This window comes from Anomaloglossus baeobatrachus, chromosome 5, assembly GCF_048569485.1.
Source record: "Anomaloglossus baeobatrachus isolate aAnoBae1 chromosome 5, aAnoBae1.hap1, whole genome shotgun sequence".
Lineage (NCBI taxonomy): Eukaryota > Metazoa > Chordata > Amphibia > Anura > Aromobatidae > Anomaloglossus > Anomaloglossus baeobatrachus.
The window spans coordinates 30,430,148-30,450,312 of NC_134357.1; the positions used below are offsets into that span (position 1 = coordinate 30,430,148).

General features: G+C 45.4%; 1 protein-coding gene across 2 annotated transcripts in view; it reads right to left on the minus strand.

The window, feature by feature from the left end:
- KCNIP2 (potassium voltage-gated channel interacting protein 2) overlaps positions 1-20,165 on the minus strand; it is a 531,978-nt gene that overhangs the window by 510,884 nt on the left and 929 nt on the right. The window lies entirely within an intron of this gene.

Consider the following 20,165-nt stretch of genomic DNA (forward strand, 5'->3'; position numbering starts at 1 on the left):
AGTGTATAATACACGTCAGTCAGCAGTGGCTGATAGTGTCAGAGTTCTTAATTTTTGCTCCTAAAACCTGTGTTAGGTTATTATTGCGTCCGTGCTTGGTTTTTAAAACCGCACGTGTGTGCCTGTTGGTGGCAGCGTACAGGTGCACTGGTGTGCGTTTACCAAACTATTATATAACGCACAAGTGTAGTGTATAATACACGTCAGTCAGCAGTGGCTGATAGTGTCAGAGTTCTTAATTTTTGCTCCTAAAACCTGTGTTAGGTTATTATTGCGTCCGTGCTTGGTTTTTAAAACCGCACGTGTGTGCCTGTTGGTGGCAGCGTACAGGTGCACTGGTGTGCGTTTACCAAACTATTATATAACGCACAAGTGTAGTGTATAATACACGTCAGTCAGCAGTGGCTCATAGTGTCAGAGTTCTTAATTTTTGCTCCTAAAACCTGTGTTAGGTTATTATTGCGTCCGTGCTTGGTTTTTAAAACCGCACGTGTGTGCCTGTTGGTGGCAGCGTACAGGTGCACTGGTGTGCGTTTACCAAACTATTATATAACGCACAAGTGTAGTGTATAATACACGTCAGTCAGCAGTGGCTGATAGTGTCAGAGTTCTTAATTTTTGCTCCTAAAACCTGTGTTAGGTTATTATTGCGTCCGTGCTTGGTTTTTAAAACCGCACGTGTGTGCCTGTTGGTGGCAGCGTACAGGTGCACTGGTGTGCGTTTACCAAACTATTATATAACGCACAAGTGTAGTGTATAATACACGTCAGTCAGCAGTGGCTGATAGTGTCAGAGTTCTTAATTTTTGCTCCTAAAACCTGTGTTAGGTTATTATTGCGTCCGTGCTTGGTTTTTAAAACCGCACGTGTGTGCCTGTTGGTGGCAGCGTACAGGTGCACTGGTGTGCAATTTCCAGAAACTTTGATATAACGCACAAGTAGTGAATATACACGTCAGCAGTGCACAGCATTGCAAAATGCGCAAGGGCATTGGCAAGGAACAAGGAAGTGGACGTGATGGTGGTGCAGGCAGAGGCCGAGGTCGTGGGCAAGCTCTAATTTCGCCACAACAAAGGGCCACATCTAGTCGCTCGCACGTCCTGTCCCAAATTCTTGGGGACCGCAGCAGTACACCGCTCTTGAACCAAGACCAGTGTCAACAGGTTGTTAGTTGGATAGCGGATAATGCTTCCAGTCAGATTGGCACCACCACAAACACTCTGTCTTCCACACGGTCAAGTGTCAGTAGCCGTGATACTGCACCGCACATTTCTGAACCTGATCCTCCTTCCTACCACCAGGCTGAGTACACGTCCTCCTCGGACATTAATGATCCCACACTTGGACACTCGGAAGAGCTGTTCACGTTTCCATTCACACATTCTGGCCTCTCGCCAGCTCATATTGAAGTGGGTCATGAGGAGATCGTCTGTACAGATAGCCAAATATTTGAGCAGCCACGTTCTCACGAAGTTGGCAACGTGTCTCAACAAGTGGTGGACGATGATGAGACACAATTGTCAGCAAGTCAGGAGGAGGAGCAGGGTGCGGAAGAGGAAGACGACGTGGTGGATGATCCAGTAACTGACCCAACCTGGCAGGAGGATATGCAGAGCGAGGACAGCAGTGCACAGGGGGAGGGAGGCGTAGCATCACAACAGGCAGTAAGAAGCAGGGTGGTGGTCCCAGGCAGAAGTCAGGCAACCGTTCCCCGTAACAACACGACGACACAAGGTGCCTGTACAAATGTTAGGTCTTCACGAGTCTGGCAGTTTTTTAAGTTGGATCCAGATGATTCAAAAAAGGCCATTTGCAACACCTGCCGTGCCAGCATCAGCAGGGGTACCAAAACTAGCAGCCTGACCACCACCAGCATGATCAGGCACATGTCAGCCAAGCACCCGACTTTGTGGGAAGTACAACAGAGTCGAGGAGCAGTGCTTGCTGATGTCACTGCTACGTCTTCGCTGGTTGTGCATGCGAGCCAATCCTCTGTCCATGCTGCCTGCGAACAAGCCTCCTCCACTCCTGCACCTGCAGTTGCCTACGCAGAAAGAACACCATCATCAAGCACGTCCTTGTCCCAGCGCAGCGTTCAGTTATCCATTCAGCAAACCTTTGAACGCAGGCGCAAATACACTGCCAACACCCCACATGCCACAGTTCTAAATGCTAACATTTCGCGACTGCTTGCGCTGGAAATGTTGCCTTTTAGGCTGGTGGAGACAGAAGCATTCCGTGACCTGATGGCGGCAGCTGTCCCACGTTACTCGGTCCCCAGCCGCCACTATTTCTCCCGGTGTGCCGTCCCCGCGTTGCATAACCACGTGTCACAAAACATCACACGTGCCCTGAACAACGCTGTTTCACCCAAAGTCCACCTAACCACAGACACGTGGACAAGTGCTTGTGGGCAAGGCCGCTACATCTCGTTGACGGCACACTGGGTTAATATTGTGGAAGCTGGGACCCAGTCTGAGCGAGGGACGGAACACGTCCTTCCCACACCAAGGTTTGCAGGCCCTACCTCAGTCAGTGTTTCACCCACACTCTACAGCTCCGGAATGTCATGCTCTTCAGCCTCCTCCTCCTCCTGCGCATCCTCATCCACTGTGCCCTCCACACCAGTCACAAGCTGGAAGCACTGCAGCACTGCCTCGGCGAAGCGGCAACAGGCTGTGCTGAAGCTAATCTGCATAGGTGACAAACCCCACAATGCAGAAGAGCTGTGGACAGCTCTGAAACAGCAGGCAGATCACTGGCTCACACCTCTGAACCTAAAGCCAGGAAAGGTCGTTTGTGACAATGGCCGGAACCTGGTGGCGGCTTTGAGGCGAGGCCAGCTGACACATGTTCCATGCGTGGCCCATGTGCTCAACCTCGTGGTTCAGCGGTTTATAAAGTCATACCCAGAGCTGTCTGATCTGCTGGTAAAAGTTCGCCGCCTGTCTGCACATTTTCGAAAGTCACCTACTGCTTCAGCCGGCCTTGCCGGCTTTCAGCGCCGTTTGCATCTTCCGGCTCACAGACTGGTGTGTGATGTCCCCACGCGTTGGAATTCAACTCTGCACATGTTGGTCAGGATATGTGAGCAGAAGAGGGCAGTTGTTGAGTACCTGCATCACCTAAGCCGTCGGGAAATGGGTCAAACTCCACACATAACACCTGAGTAGTGGAGATGGATGTCAGACCTATGTACCATCCTCCAAAACTTTGAGGACTCCACCAAGATGGTGAGTGGTGATGACGCCATTATTAGCGTCACCATACCGCTACTCTGCCTTCTAAAACGGTCCCTTTTGAAAAACAAACATGATGCATTGCAGGCGGAGCGCGATGAGTTGCAGCAAGAAACAGTAGTGGGTGTGGGTGATAACACACAGCCCAGCCTCGTCTCATCACAACGTGCAGTGGAGGACTATGACGAGGAGGAGGATGAAGACATGGAGCAACTCTCCGGCCAAATTGAGGATATGACATGCACACCAGTCATATCCTCGATTCAGCGTGGCTGGCCAGAGGACAGGGTAGATGAGGAGGAGGAGGAGGAGGAGGAGGAGGAGGACAGCATGTTCAGTCATCTTGTTGGTCAGGCTACTGAAGTCCTGGCTGTTAAGAGTCTGGCGCACATGGCTGACTTTATGGTAAGCTGCCTGTCTCGTGACCCTCGCGTTAAGAACATCTTGGCCGACAATCATTACTGGTTGGTAACACTGTTAGACCCACGCTACAAGGAGAACTTTTTGTCTCTTATTCCCGTGGATGAGAGGTCAACCAAAATGCAGCAGTTTCGGAAGGCCATACTCACGGAAGTAGGCAAAGCATTCCCCTCACAAAACGCTAGCGGCATAGGTCAGGAATCAGTGGACAACCGAGGCGTACAGCCGAGAGAGGCACAAGTCCAATCCGCCAGAGGTAGGGGAACAGTCTTTAAGATGTGGGACAGTTTTCTCAGCCCCTCACGTACCACAGCCCCTGAGGTGCGGGGTAGTGCCACAAGAAATCCTAAGTTTGCCCAGATGCTGAAGGAGTACCTTGCAGATCGAACAACTGTACTCCGACATTCCTCTGTGCCTTACAATTATTGGGTATCCAAGCTGGACACGTGGCATGAATTGGCTCTCTACGCCTTGGAAGTCCTGGCCTGCCCTGCTGCTAGCGTTTTGTCAGAGCGTGTTTTTAGTGCCGCAGGTGGAATCATTACAGATAAACGCACCCGCCTGTCAACTGAAAATGCTGACAGGCTGACTCTGATAAAGATGAACAAGGGTTGGATTGGGCCAGACTTCACCACACCACCAGCAAATGAGAGCGGAATTTAAAGTTTGCCATGTACCTCCACTCACCCATGGGTACACTTCTCGACTTTGGATAATCGCTGGACTGCTCCTCCTTCTCCTCATGCGCCATCATGATGACCGTTACAATAGTTAGGTCTTTGTTTCAGGTATACCCCCAGTGGTAAATTTTTTCGCCCATTCTTTGCAGAATGGACATTACAACGACAGGAGACCCGCTCCTTTGCAATGGGAACAATGTTTTGAGGCCCTCATGCACGTCTCTACCCAGGGACAACGTGGAGCCTCCCAATTTTTGGCTGCCCTGCCTAAGGGCTATACTGAAATACACCCACTTCCTTAAAATGGACACTTAATGTTTTGAGGCCCTCATGCACGTCTCTACCCAGGGACAATGTGGAGCCTCCCAATTTTTGGCTGCCCTGGCAAAGGGCTATACTGAAATAGACCCACTTCCTTACAATGGGCACTTCAGGTTTAAAGGCCATCATGCACGTCTCTACCCAGGGACAATGTGGAGCCTCCCAATTTTTGGCTGCCCTGCCTAAGGGCTATACTATAATACACCCACTTCCTGACAATGGACACTTAATGTTTTGAGGCCCTCATGCACGTCTCTACCCAGGGACAATGTGGAGCCTCCCAATTTTTGGCTGCCCTGGCAAAGGGCTATACTGAAATAGACCCACTTCCTTACAATGGGCACTTCAGGTTTAAAGGCCATCATGCACGTCTCTACCCAGGGACAATGTGGAGCCTCCCAATTTTTGGCTGCCCTGCCTAAGGGCTATACTATAATACACCCACTTCCTGACAATGGACACTTAATGTTTTGAGGCCCTCATGCACGTCTCTACCCAGGGACAATGTGGAGCCTCCCAATTTTTGGCTGCCCTGGCAAAGGGCTATACTGAAATAGACCCACTTCCTTACAATGGGCACTTCAGGTTTAAAGGCCATCATGCACGTCTCTACCCAGGGACAATGTGGAGCCTCCCAATTTTTGGCTGCCCTGCCTAAGGGCTATACTATAATACACCCACTTCCTGACAATGGACACTTAATGTTTTGAGGCCCTCATGCACGTCTCTACCCAGGGACAATGTGGAGCCTCCCAATTTTTGGCTGCCCTGGCAAAGGGCTATACTGAAATAGACCCACTTCCTTACAATGGGCACTTCAGGTTTAAAGGCCATCATGCACGTCTCTACCCAGGGACAATGTGGAGCCTCCCAATTTTTGGCTGCCCTGCCTAAGGGCTATACTATAATACACCCACTTCCTGACAATGGACACTTAATGTTTTGAGGCCCTCATGCACGTCTCTACCCAGGGACAATGTGGAGCCTCCCAATTTTTGGCTGCCCTGGCAAAGGGCTATACTGAAATAGACCCACTTCCTTACAATGGGCACTTCAGGTTTAAAGGCCATCATGCACGTCTCTACCCAGGGACAATGTGGAGCCTCCCAATTTTTGGCTGCCCTGCCTAAGGGCTATACTATAATACACCCACTTCCTGACAATGGACACTTAATGTTTTGAGGCCCTCATGCACGTCTGTATGCAGGGGCATTGGTGAACCTCACAATTTAGGACTGCCCTGGCAAAGGAAAATACTACAAAGACTCACTTCCTCAAAATGGGCACATTAGACTCAAGAGGCCTTCATGTACGTCTCTTCTCAGGGACATCGGAGTGCCACACAATGTTTTCACGTAAAATCTTTCATGTATTGATCTCAAAAAGTAACATACACCAGATCTATCTCACTATTGGGTATGTGCCCTTAACATTTCCGCCATGAAAAATCATTTTGGGGTCATTTTGGAAGGTTTTCTGGTGAGTCCGTAAAAATGGCGTAAAACGCGGACAAAATTGTTCACAGCTGTGACTTTTGAGTGATAAATGCTTCAAGGGGTCTTCCCCATGCTGTTGCCATGTCATTTGAGCACTCTTCTGAGACTTTTGTGACATTTTTAGGGTTTCTCCATGCTGCCGGGAGGTCATTTCACAAAAATACTCGGGTCTCCCATAGGATAACATTGGGCTCGTTGCTCGGGCCGAGTACACGAGTATCTTGGGAGGCTCGGCCCGAGCTTCGAGCACCCGAGCTTTTTAGTACTCGCTCATCACTAGTCATTAGTGATTGTAATAACGCTTATTACCGGTGAGGGGGAAGAGCCGCACACACTGTTAGGATCACTATATTTAGGTGCCGATAGTAAATTGATTATGATGTAATTAGTGTCCCTGTAGAATGTGGAATTTCGCTCCCAGTTATAAAGTCATAATTAAACGTGATGGCGGCATTAATTTATCGGCTTGGGAATTCCGGCTCTGAACACGCCACAATTAAAATTCTCTTTCGTCTTCTATTTTTAAATAATAGGCCAAATGATGGCCTCCTCCGGGCCAGTGCGCACCTTGATTTACGAGCCCTCTAAGTACTGTGTGCTTTATGGCAGCATTGTAAAATCCGGTCTAATTTCTGGGCCATTAATAACGAGCTCTACGAAGAGCGGGGGTCTGCCGAGCTCCCCCCTATACGAGCACCGTATTGTTTGTTATTTACTAATATTGCACAGTTTGGGAATTCTGACAGTGGTTTTCTCTGCAGTTCTGTGTCCAGACTCTGTATGGAGCAGCTCTAGCTCCCTCTCTCACAGCGAAAAGTCTCAGAGTGAACTACATTAAGCCAACCACTAGGAATGAAACATGGCTTCTAACATTGGCATTGGTCAATTCACGGAGACTTTAGTTTTGCCCCAATGCTGCCAGGGACCTATCCCAATCATGGCTAGAAATTCCCACTTATGGGCAAGTTTTTGAGTAAACACTATTTTTTGGACCAGAACATCAAAAATTTTGTTGGGATTTTTTCCTAAAAATCGGGACAGTCACGGAAAAGGCAGGACTATTGTAACCAAATCCTTGGTCCCTGAAGGTCAGCGCGTTGTCTGAGTCATACTTATCACCTCCCACCCTTAACCCCCTTCAAAAGTGGGTCATTTTTCCTCTTTTGGTTTTTTTTTTAACACTTTTTTTATACTTCCATTAACATAGCAATATATGAATTTTTTTTTGCTTGTCCCACGACTTTTAGATTATACCATTCATTTCACCATATCTTGAGCTAAAAAAAAAAAATTAAAAAATTCCACGTGTGATAAAATGGTAAAAAAAACCAAGTCTGACATTGTTTTTTGTAGTTTGTAAAATTGATTCTGCAGGTCAGCAGCATTATTCCGATACCAAACTTATATATGTGTGTGTGTGTGTGTGTATAATATATATTATATATATATATATATATATATATATATATATATATATATATATACACATACACAGTATATATATTTATATTTATTTATTTCATTAGTTTCTTAATTTTTTATTTTATATTGGGGTTTTTTTTTTACAGAATTTCAGAAGAGAAACAAGGATTTACCTGTAACTTTTTGTAGTTTTTGTCATTCTTTTTTGCACGGCGTACTGGTGTTGCTAGTGAGCTCCTTGTTTTACTACATTTTTTAAGGAGGTAAGGACACTAAAAAATGACAGTGCTGGCGTTTCTTGAGCGAACTACATACAGTTGGATTCTGGCACACATGGGCAATTATGTCCACATGTGCCAAGGGAATCTGTCAAGTGATTTTCTAGTAGGATATTAATGTTATCTTTAAATAGGGCTTAAGGAGACCTTTCAGGTTCAGTAAGTTTTATTGCTCCACATTATCCTGTTATCTTGTTGTAAACTCCATAGAATTCAGTATGACTTAGGGTACCTTCACACTTTAGAAATGCAGCAGCGATCCGACCAGCGATCTGACCTGGTCAGGATCGCTGCTGCATCGCTACATGGTCGCTGGTGAGCTGTAAAACAGGCAGATCTCACCAGCAACCAGTGACCAGCCCCCAGCCAGCAGCGACGTGCAAGCGACGCTGCGCTTGCACGGAGCCGGCATCTGGAAGCTGCGGACACTGGTAACTAAGGTAAACATCGGGTATGGTTACCCAATGTTTACATTAGTTACCAGCGCACACCGCTTAGCTTTGCTCTCCTAGCTACAGTACACATCGGGTTAATTAACCCGATGTGTAATGCAGCTATATGTGCAGAGAGCAGGGAGCCGCGCACACTGCTTAGCGCTGGCTCCTTGCTCTCCTTGCTACAGTACACATCGGGTTAATTAACCCGATGTGTAATGCAGCTACATGTGCACAGAGCCGGAGCCGGCAGCACAGGCAGCGTGAGAGCTGCGGAGGCTGGTAACTAAGGTAAATATCGGGTAACCACCTTGGTTACCCGATGTTTATCTTGGTTACAGCTTACCGCAGCTGCCAGATGCCGGCTCCTGCTCCCTGCTCGCTTCATTTGTCGCTCTCTCGCTGTCACACACAGCGATCTGTGTGTTACAGCGGGAGAGCGCCTTTGAATAAAACGAACCAGGGCTGTGTGTAACGAGCAGCGATCTCGCAGCAAGGGCCAGATCGCTGCTCAGTGTCACACACAGCGAGATCGCTAATGAGGTCACTGCTGCGTCACAAAAAGCGTGACTCAGCAGCGATCTCGGCAGTGAGCTCGCTGTGTGTGAAGCACCCTTAGTAACTAGCAAGCATATGTAAATACAAACTGCATATACCCTGCACCCTCTTTCCACATCTCAGTGCTGGCATTAGTGACAGTAAATCTAAACTGAATTTGCACTACTGCCCCCAACCTTAGGGTACCTTAACACTTAGCGATGCAGCAGCGATCCGACCAGCGATCTGACCTGGTCAGGATCGCTGCTGCATCGCTACATGGTCGCTGGTGAGCTGTCAAACAGGCAGATCTCACCAGCGACCAGTGAACAGCCCCCAGCCAGCAGCGACGTGCAAGCGACGCTGCGCTTGCGCGGAGCCGCCGTCTGCAAGCTGCGGAGACTGGTAACTAAGGTAAACATCGGGTATGGTTACCCGATGTTTACATTAGTTACCAGCGCACACCGCTGTGTGTGCAGGGAGCAGGGAGCCGCGCACACTGAGCGCTGGCTCCTTGCTCTCCTAGCTACAGTACACATCGGGTTAATTAACCCGATGTGTAATACAGCTACATGTGCAGAGAGCCGGAGCCGGCAGCACAGGCAGCGTGAGAGCTGCGGAGGCTGGTAACTAAGGTAAATATCGGGTAACCACCTTGGTTACCCGATGTTTATCTTGGTTACAGCTTACCGCAGCTGCCAGACGCCGGCTCCTGCTCCCTGCTCGCTTCATTTGTCGCTCTCTCGTTGTCACACACAGCGATCTGTGTGTCACAGTGGGAGAGCGCCTTTGAAGAAAACGAACCAGGGCTGTGTGTAACGAGCAGCGATCTCGCAGCAGGGGCCAGATCGCTGCTCAGTGTCACACACAGCGAGATCGCTAATGAGGTCACTGCTGCGTCACAAAAAGCGTGACTCAGCAGCGATCTCGGCAGTGAGCTCGCTGTGTGTGAAGCACCCCTTACTCTCTCCCGCCTTTCAGCAGTGAATGCACTGATAGGTGGGGGAACAGTGAATGTGTAAATTGCCTTTACATACACTTGAAAAACATGTAGGAGACACTGAATTTTATAGAGCTTAGAGCAAGATAACAGGATAAGGTAGAACAATAAAATTTACTGATCCTGAAAGGTCTCCCTAAGCCATATTTAAATATAACATAATTATGAGTATTTATTATCAAGAGTATGTAAATACAAACTGCAGATTCCCTGCTCCTCACTCCCACCTCTCAGTGCTGGCATCAATCAAAGTAAAATCGGAACTGAATTTGCACTGCTGCCCCCACCCATACTCCCTCCCACCTCTCAGTAGTGATAGTGAATGCACTGATAGGTGGGCTGGGTAAGGGGAGGGAGCAGTGAATGTGTAAATTGCCTTTCCATACACTTGAAAAGCATGTAAAGCTGGTGTCACACTAAGCGACAGTGACAACGACGTCGCTGTTACGTCACCATTTTCGGTGACGTAACAGCGACCTTGTAAGTCGCTGTTATGATCGCTGCTTAGCTGTCAAACACAGCAGAAGCAGCGATCATAACGTCGCTGTGCTACATGTGCAGAGAGCAGGGAGCCGCGCTTAGCGCTGGCTCCTTGCTCTCCTAGGTACAGTACACATCGGGTTAATTAACCCGATGTGTGCTGCAGCTACATGTCACAGTGCAGAGAGCAAGGAGCCGCGCGCACTGCTTAGCGCTGGCTCCTTGCTCTCCTAGGTACAGTACACATCGGGTTAATTAACCCGATGTGTGCTGCAGCTACATGTCACAGTGCAGAGAGCAGGGAGCCGCGCGCACTGCTTAGCGCTGGCTCCTTGCTCTCCTAGGTACAGTACACATCGGGTTAATTACCTGATGCGTACTGCAGCCACATGTCACAGTGCAGGAGCCGGCACTGGCAGCAAGAGCGGAGGCTGGTAACCAGCGTAAACATCGGGTAACCAGGGAAAGGTCTTCCCTTGGTTACCCGATGTTTACGCTGGTTACAGCTTACCGCAGCTGCCAGTGCCGGCTCCTGATCGCTTCATTTCGTCGCTCTCTCGCTGTCACACACAGCGATGTGTGTGTCACAGCGGGAGAGCGACGACCAAAAAATGAAGCTGGACATTCAGCAACGACCGGCGACCTCACAGCAGGGGCCAGGTCGTTGCTGGATGTCACACACAGCGACAGCGACGGGACGTCGCTGCAACGTCACAGAAAATGGTGACGTAGCAGCGACGTCGTTGTCGTCGTCGTTATGTGTGACACCAGCTTAAGAGTCACTTAATTCTATGGAGCTTGCTGCAAGATAACAGTATCAGGTAGAACAATAAAACTTACTGATCCTGAAAGGTCTCCCTAAGCCATATTTAGATATAACATTATTATGACTATTTATTATCAAGAGTATGAAAATATCAACCGCATATGCCCTTCTCCCCCCCTCCCACCTCTCAATGCTGCCATAAGTGATAGTAAGTCTGAACTGAATTTACCCTGCTGCCCCCACCCATACTCCCTCCCAGCTCTCAGCAGTAAGAGTGAATGCACTGGGAGGTGGGAAGAGGGAGCAGTGAACATGCAAATTGTATTTACATACACCTGAGTAGCCTGCAGGAGACACTGAATTCTATGGAGCCTACAGCAAGATAACAGGATAAGGTAGAACAATAAAACTTACTGATCCTGAAAGGTCTCCTTAAGCTCTATTTAAAGATTACATTAGTATTGTACTACAAAATCACCTGACAGACTCCCTTTAAAGGGGTTGCTCCATAAATTTAATACCTTTCTATATGATAGGTAAAAAATGTTTGATCGCACGGGTCTAGCTACTGAGAACAGGGGTCCCAAAGCCTTTGACTGAGTGGAGTGGATGTGATAATGTGCGACCACTGCTCCACTCACTGTCTATAGGAGGGGTGGTCACTAGTGCCTGGTTCACACAGGGATATGGGGTCCTGTTCTTCGCCCCCAGATCCTTACCATCATACAGTTATTCTCTATGCCGTGGTTAGGTGATAAATGTTGTGTATAATACATCCCCTTTAATAAGCTTTGGCTTCAGAATAGAAGTTTCCATATCCTGTTCTACGCTTGATACAAAATAAAAGATTCATGTTTGATTCCTAAAATAGACTGTCTATCCACAAAGCCGCCATTCACATCTACGGCAGGTGGAAAAAAAATGATTGTATTGTTTTATCCCATTCAGTTTAATAATTTTAGAAAATTGCCTTGCCTCTATTATATACATAGCCGGAGTGCAAGGTGGGGGAGGGGCGAGCCCCTGGTGATGGCTGTCACATACAGACTTTGTATTTGGTGCATATACATAATCTAGAATTTCTACAAGCTCATGCTGTGACTGTATATAGTCATCACCCTGAAGATATTAGAGTCAAATACTTTCATAGTTTTGTCAAAAAGGTTCTGGGGGAATAAATAATTACAGTTTAGATAGGGGTCTGCTTTTATGTTACAATAATCTATCAAATAAAAGGTGTCCTGCTGTGTGCCGAGACGAGGAAATCAGAAAGTGTTTAATTTCTCTACAGTGTCAACAATCAACACTGATGAAGTCCAGCATGGTAATATATACATAGTATAGGACAGTATTATACTAATTATATTCTTGTACATAGGGGCAGTATTATAGTAGTTATATTCTTGTACATAGGAGCAGTATTATAGAAGTGATATTCTTGTACATAGGGGCAGTATTATAGTAGTTATATGCTTTGTACATAGGGGGGCAGTGTTATACTAGATATATTCATGTACATAGTGAGCAGTATTATAGTAGTTATATTCTTGTACATAGGAGCAGTATTATAGTAGTTATATTCTTGTACATAGGAGCAGTATTATAGTAGTTATATTCTTGTATATAGGAGGCAGTATTATAGTAGTTATATTCTTGTACATAGGGGGCAGTATTATAGTAGTTATATTCTTGTACGTAGGATCAGTATTATATTCTTGTACATAGGAGCAGTATTATAGAAGTGATATTCTTGTACATAGGGGCAGTATTATAGTAGTTATATGCTTTGTACATAGGGGGGCAGTGTTATACTAGATATATTCATGTACATAGTGAGCAGTATTATAGTAGTTATATTCTTGTACATAGGATCAGTATTATAGTAGTTATATTCTTGTACATAGGGGCAGTATTATAGTAGTTATATTCTTGTACATAGGGGGCAGTATTATAGTAGTTATATTCTTGTACATAGAGGCAGTATTATAGTAGTTATATTCTTGTACATGGGGGGCAGTATTATAGTAGTTATATTCTTGTACATAGGAGCAGTATTATAATAGTTATATCCTTGTACATAGAGGCAGTATTATAGTAGTTATATTCTTGTACACAGGAGGCAGTATTATAGTAGTTATATTCTTGTACATAGAGGCAGTATTATAGCAGTTATATTCTTGTACATAGGAGCAGTATTAGAGTAGTTATATTCTTGTACATAGGGGGCAGTATTATAGTAGTTATATTCTTGTACATAGGGGCAGTATTATAGTAGTTATATTCTTGTACATGGGGGGCAGTATTATAGTAGTTATATTCTTGCACATAGGGGCAGTATTATAGTAGTTATATTCTTGTACATAGAGGCAGTATTATAGTAGTTATATTCTTGTACATAGGGGGAAGTATTATAGTAGTTATATTCTTGTACATAGAGGCAGTATTATAGTAGTTAAAATCTTGTACATAGGGGCAGTATTCTAGTAGTTATAGTCTTGTACATAGGGGGCAGTATTATAGTAGTTATATTCTTGTACATAGAGGCAGTATTATAGTAGTTATATTCTTGTACATAGGTGCAGTATTATAGTAGTTATATTCTTGTACATAGGGGCAGTATTATAGTAGTTATATTCTTGTACATAGTAGCAGTATTATAGTAGTTATATTCTTGTACATAGGAGCAGTATTATAGTAGTTATATTCTTGTACATAGGGGCAGTATTATAGTAGTTATATTCTTGTACATAGAGGGCAGTATTATAGTAGTTATATCCTTGTACATAGGGGCAGTATTATAGTAGTTATATTCTTGTACATAGGGGCAGTATTATAGTAGTTATATTCTTGTACATAGGGGCAGTATTATAGTAGTTATATTCTTGTACATAGGAGCAGTATTATAGTAGTTATATTCTTGTACATAGGGGCAGTATTATAGTAGTTATATTCTTGTACATAGAGGGCAGTATTATAGTAGTTATATCCTTGTACATAGGGGCAGTATTATAGTAGTTATATTCTTGTACATAGGAGCAGTATTATAGTAGTTATATTCTTGTACATAGGGGCAGTATTATAGTAGTTATATTCTTGTACATAGAGGGCAGTATTATAGTAGTTATATCCTTGTACATAGGGGCAGTATTATAGTAGTTATATTCTTGTACATAGAGGGCAGTATTATAGTAGTTATATCCTTGTACATAGGGGCAGTATTATAGTAGTTATATTCTTGTACATAGGGGCAGTATTATAGTAGTTATATTCTTGTACATAGGAGCAGTATTATAGTAGTTATATTCTTGTACATAGGGGCAGTATTATAGTAGTTATATTCTTGTACATAGGAGCAGTATTATAGTAGTTATATTCTTGTACATAGGGGCAGTATTATAGTAGTTATATTCTTGTACATAGAGGGCAGTATTATAGTAGTTATATCCTTGTACATAGGGGCAGTATTATAGTAGTTATATTCTTGTACATAGGAGCAGTATTATAGTAGTTATATTCTTGTACATAGGGGCAGTATTATAGTAGTTATATTCTTGTACATAGAGGGCAGTATTATAGTAGTTATATTCTTGTACATAGGGGCAGTATTATAGTAGTTATATTCTTGTACATAGAGGGCAGTATTATAGTAGTTATATCCTTGTACATAGGGGCAGTATTATAGTAGTTATATTCTTGTACATAGGGGCAGTATTATAGTAGTTATATTCTTGTACATAGGGGCAGTATTCTGGTAGTTATATTCTGACATATAAGAGCTGTATTATAATATTTATACATACTGTAGGAGTACTATTACACTAGTTACTTATGTCCCTGTACATACAATGTAGACTATACAGTATCTAGGGCAGCTTCTCTCACCTTACTCTGCATTTTGGAGAAATCTGCATCTGATGCCTATTAGGAAATTACTGGAATTCTTGGTTTCCTGTCTCTGAACTTTTTTGTGATCATTTGCAGAAATCATTTAGATGTAATTGGCTGCATCCTACAGATTTCTAATGCTAAAGCAAATATCATCTCTCTCTAATGTATGTATTTTATCTAATTTGCTATTGACCTGAAATAACCCAGGAATACAGCCTGGAGAGAAAAACAGAAGGGGACACAAATGCTACAAATCTGCATGGAGTTTGCATGTTCTGATGTTCTCCGGTGTTTATTTTGGTTTCCTGCAGTCTCCTGCTTCCTCCACACTCCGAGAACTCACTGATAGGTTAATTGGCTTCCTATGAAATTGGCCAGATATGAGATTGTGAGTCCCATAAGAGCAGAGACTGATAAATCTGTATAGTGCTAGGAATATGCAATCATTACCTGTACAGACCTGGTCAGATGCCAGTGGGGATCCACGTGTAATGATCCACTGATTATTGTTGATGGATATTGCTCAGACCCACATTTAGGAGGGAGGATCATATGTTGGAAAGATATTTAGTAGTGATGAGCGGGCACTACCATGCTCGGGTGCTCAGTACTAGTAACTAATGATGAGCGGGCACTAACATGCTCGGGTGCTCTGAGCTCGTAACTAGTGATGAGCGGGCACTACCATGCTCGGGTGCTCAGTACTCGTAACTAGTGATGAGTGGGCACTACCATGCTCAGGTGCTCAGTACTGGTAACTAGTGATGAGCGGGCACTACCATGCTCAGGAGCTCTGTACTGGTAACTAGTGATGAGTGGGCACTACCATGCTCGGGTGCTCAGTACTAGTAACTAGTGATGAGCGAGCACTACCATGCTCGGGTGCTCAGTACTCGTAACTAGTGATGAGTGGGCACTACCATGCTCGGGTGCTCAGTACTCGTAACTAGTGATGAGTGGGCACTACCATGCTCGGGTGCTCAGTACTCGTAACTAGTGATGAGTGGGCACTACCATGCTCGGGTGCTCAGTACTAGTAACTAGTGATGAGCGGGTACTATCATGCTCGGGTACTCTGTACTCGTAACTAGTGATGAGCGAGCACTACCATGCTCAGGTTCTCAGTACTCGTAACTAGTGATGAGTGGGCACTACCATGCTCGGGTGCTCGGTACTCATAACTAGAGATGAGCGGGCACTATCATGCTCGGGTGCTCAGCACTAGTAACTAGTGATGAGCGGGCACTATCATGCTCGGGTACTCTGTACTGGTAACTAGTGATGAGCGGGCACTACCATGCTCGGGTGCTCAGTACTAGTAACTAGTGATGAGTGGGCACTACCATGCTCGGGTACTCTGTACTGGTAACTAGTGATGAGCGGGCACTACCATGCTCGGGTGCTCAGTACTCGTAACTAGTGGTGAGTGAGCACTACCATGCTCGGGTGCTCAGTACTGGTAACTAGTGATGAGCGAGCACTACCATGCTAGGGTGCTCAGTACTGGTAATTAGTGATGAGCGGGCACTACCATGCTCGGGTGCTCAGTACTCGTAACTAGTGATGAGCGGGCACTACCATGCTCAGGTGCTCAGTACTGGTAATTAGTGATGAGCGGGCACTACCATGCTCGGGTGCTCAGTACTGGTAACTAGTGATGAGCGGGCACTACCATGCTCGGGAGCTCAGTACTGGTAACTAGTGATGAGCGGGCACTACCATGCTCGGGTGCTCAGTACTGGTAACTAGTGATGAGCGGGCACTACCATGCTCAGGTGCTCAGTACTGGTAATTAGTGATGAGCGGGCACTACCATGCTCGGGTGCTCAGTACTGGTAACTAGTGATGAGCGGGCACTACCATGCTCAGGTGCTCAGTACTGGTAATTAGTGATGAGCGGGCACTACCATGCTCGGGTGCTCAGTACTGGTAACTAGTGATGAGCGGGCACTACCCTGCTCGGGTGCTCAGTACTGGTAACTAGTGATGAGCGGGCACTACCATGCTCAGGTGCTCAGTACTGGTAATTAGTGATGAGCGGGCACTACCATGCTCGGGTGCTCAGTACTGGTAACTAGTGATGAGCGGGCACTACCCTGCTCGGGTGCTCAGTACTGGTAACTAGTGATGAGCGGGCACTACCATGCTCGGGTGCTCAGTACTGGTAACTAGTGATGAGCGGGCACTACCATGCTCGGGTGCTCAGTACTGGTAACTAGTGATGAGCGGGCACTACCATGCTCGGGTGCTCAGTACTGGTAACTAGTGATGAGCGGGCACTACCATGCTCGGGTGCTCAGTACTGGTAACGAGCAGTTGGATACTCGGATGGGCTCCACTCGAGCACCTGAGTATAATGGAAGTCAATAGGAAGCTAGAGCATTTTTCTGGAAAATTTGCTCGTTTGTTCCCCATTGATTTTGATTATACTAGTTACGAATACCAAGCACCCGAGCATGGTAGTGCCCACTCATCACCAATATTTAGGCAAACTGGTTGTCAGTGACTGTGAGATCACTAAGAAAACACTAAACCAATTAGAATTGTATACATTTATATTCTCTTTAAAGGGAACCTGTCACATCAGATGACACAAGGTTAATCTGTGAGTTAATTGCATTAGGATGGTGCCTGACCCTAGTACTTACACTGCATTACACAGGAGAAAATTAAAGGGAACCTGTCACCAGTTTTGGGGCCTATAAGCTGCGGCCAACACCACCGGGCTCTTATATACAGCATTCTAACATGCTGTATATAAGAGCCCAGGCCGGGGGTATAACATAAAAAACACTTTATAATACTTACCTATTGGTCGCGCTGTGGGGCTAATGGGAGTCTCCGTTGTCCGGTGCTGGCGCCTACTCTTTCTGAAGCCTGTGTGCATGACGCGTCCTACGTCATACACTCGCCGGTCCCGCGCAGGCGCACTACAATACTTTGATCTCCCCCGCTCAGGACCTGAATGCCGGCGAGTGTGGATGACATCGGACCCGTCATGCACCACGGCTAAAAAAGAAGGAGTACAAAGATGGCCAAAAGAGGCGGCGCCGGCACCGGACAATGGAGACGCCCATTAGGCCCACGGCGCGAATGTTAGGTAAGTATTATAAAGTGTTTTTTATGTTACACCCCCGGCCTGGGCTCTTATATACAGCATGTTAGAACGCTGTATATAAGAGCCCGGTGGTGGTGGCCGCAGCTTATACGCCAAAAAAGTGGTGACAGGTTCTCTTTAACTTTATTTCAGCAGTGAGCCGCCGGCTTTCAGTCATTCAGGCGTGGCGGCATGGCAGCTGTCATCACTCACTGTACTATGAGCAGTGGCTGTAAAGACACCCCAACACTTTGACTGACAGCCGACTCTGCTATCAGTTAATCAGCGTAGAGTCTGCTGTTACTCAAAGTGGGAGGGTGTGCTTACAGCTTAGTGATTGGGACAGTAGCATGACTGAAAGCTGGTGGCAAGAGGGATAAAGTTGATTTTCTGCTGGGTGCCACTCTTTAATGCTCGTCTGGTACCGTAGGAACAAATTGATCCATTTCTCTGGTCGGTGACACTCACAGCAGGTCCTATTCTCACCCATTTTGCACATCAGCCCCCGGGATCCATATAAAACAGATGAAACACGGAAGAGAGACTTTGTAATTTAGTATTCTTCAGTGTTTGATCAAGTTTTCACTGATCTATTGTTAAGAGTCAATAGATAAAAAACGTTGGCAGATTCCTAGCACTGTACAGACTATACTTGTCTTTGCTCCCATTTCACCTATGGTCTTATGGTCAGTTTATTAGGAAGTTCTCAGAATTTGGGAAGAAACCCAAATATTGACAGATGTAATTGGAAATCTCCCAAAACTAATGTGCAATTTGTATCTCTAATTTACCTAGGAATTATTAATCCATTTAAAGACTGTAGCAACTTCTAAGGCTCTGTTCACATGTCAATCCAGACAATCAGGTTTTTTTTTCTTCAGTTTCAGGTATAGACATGGAATATGATGGAATATGTGATCTGCTAACCAACCTAATTTGATCTGTTCCCTTACCAAAATTTGTATTTTTACACTATGATTTAAAATGTGCACTGCCCCTTTAAATGTTCAGTGTTTATTTATGTGTTTGTATCATTTTGTATCAACATTCTCTGGAATGCACAATATGCTAATAAAGTGGAAAATTTCCAGAGACCCTGAATCCTTGTGGCTGGATTGAGATTAGTTACTAAAAACCTGCCTATCCATCTATTACTGGGGTTTATAGATTGTAGCAGGTTCTTGTGGACGTTTTTGTAAGATATATGACAGTATTAAGCTAAAAATAAGGATTATTCCTAGCTGGTCTCAGCCACAATTAACCCTCTCCATGATTTCCTGCAGGTCTGAAAAGGTCAAAGACATAATCCGGTGCACATGATGAGTATAATCCAGCACTGCTCCAAACTGTAGGTGTATGCAAATCTGCACCTGCACAGAACACAATCATCCAGCAGCCCCATGTCAATATGCTAATGATAGGTGACAGGCAACCTGTGGCTCCCTGCTTGATGCAAAACTACAACTCACATTATGTGCTATTAGCTATTGACCATCTGTCACTTGTAGTGCAACTTTATCCACCTAATCCCACAGAACACAATCATTCAGCAGCCCCATGTCAATATGTTAATGATAGGTGACAAGCAACCTGTGATTCCCAGCTTGCTGCAAAACTACAACTCCCATTATGTGCTATTATTGGCTATTGGCATGCTGTCACTTGTAGTGCAACATTATTCAACTAATCCCACAGAACACAATCATCCAGCAGCCCCATGTCAATATGTTAATGTAGGGTGACAGGCAACCTGTAATTCCCAGCTTGCTGCAAAACTACAACTGCCATTATGTGTTATTATTAGCAACTTGCTGTCACTTGTAGTGCAACATTATCCACCTAATCCCACAGAACACAATCATCCAGCAGCCCCATGTCAATATGTTAATGTAGGGTGACAGGCAACCTGTAATTCCCAGCTTGCTGCAGAACTACAACTCCCATTATGTGTTATTATTAGCAACTTGCTGTCACTTGTAGTGCAACATTATCCACCTAATCCCAAAGAGCACAATCATCCAGCAGCCCCAAGTCAATATGTTTATGATAGGTGACAGGCAACCTGTAATTCCCAGCTTGCTGCAAAACTACAACTCCCATTATGTTA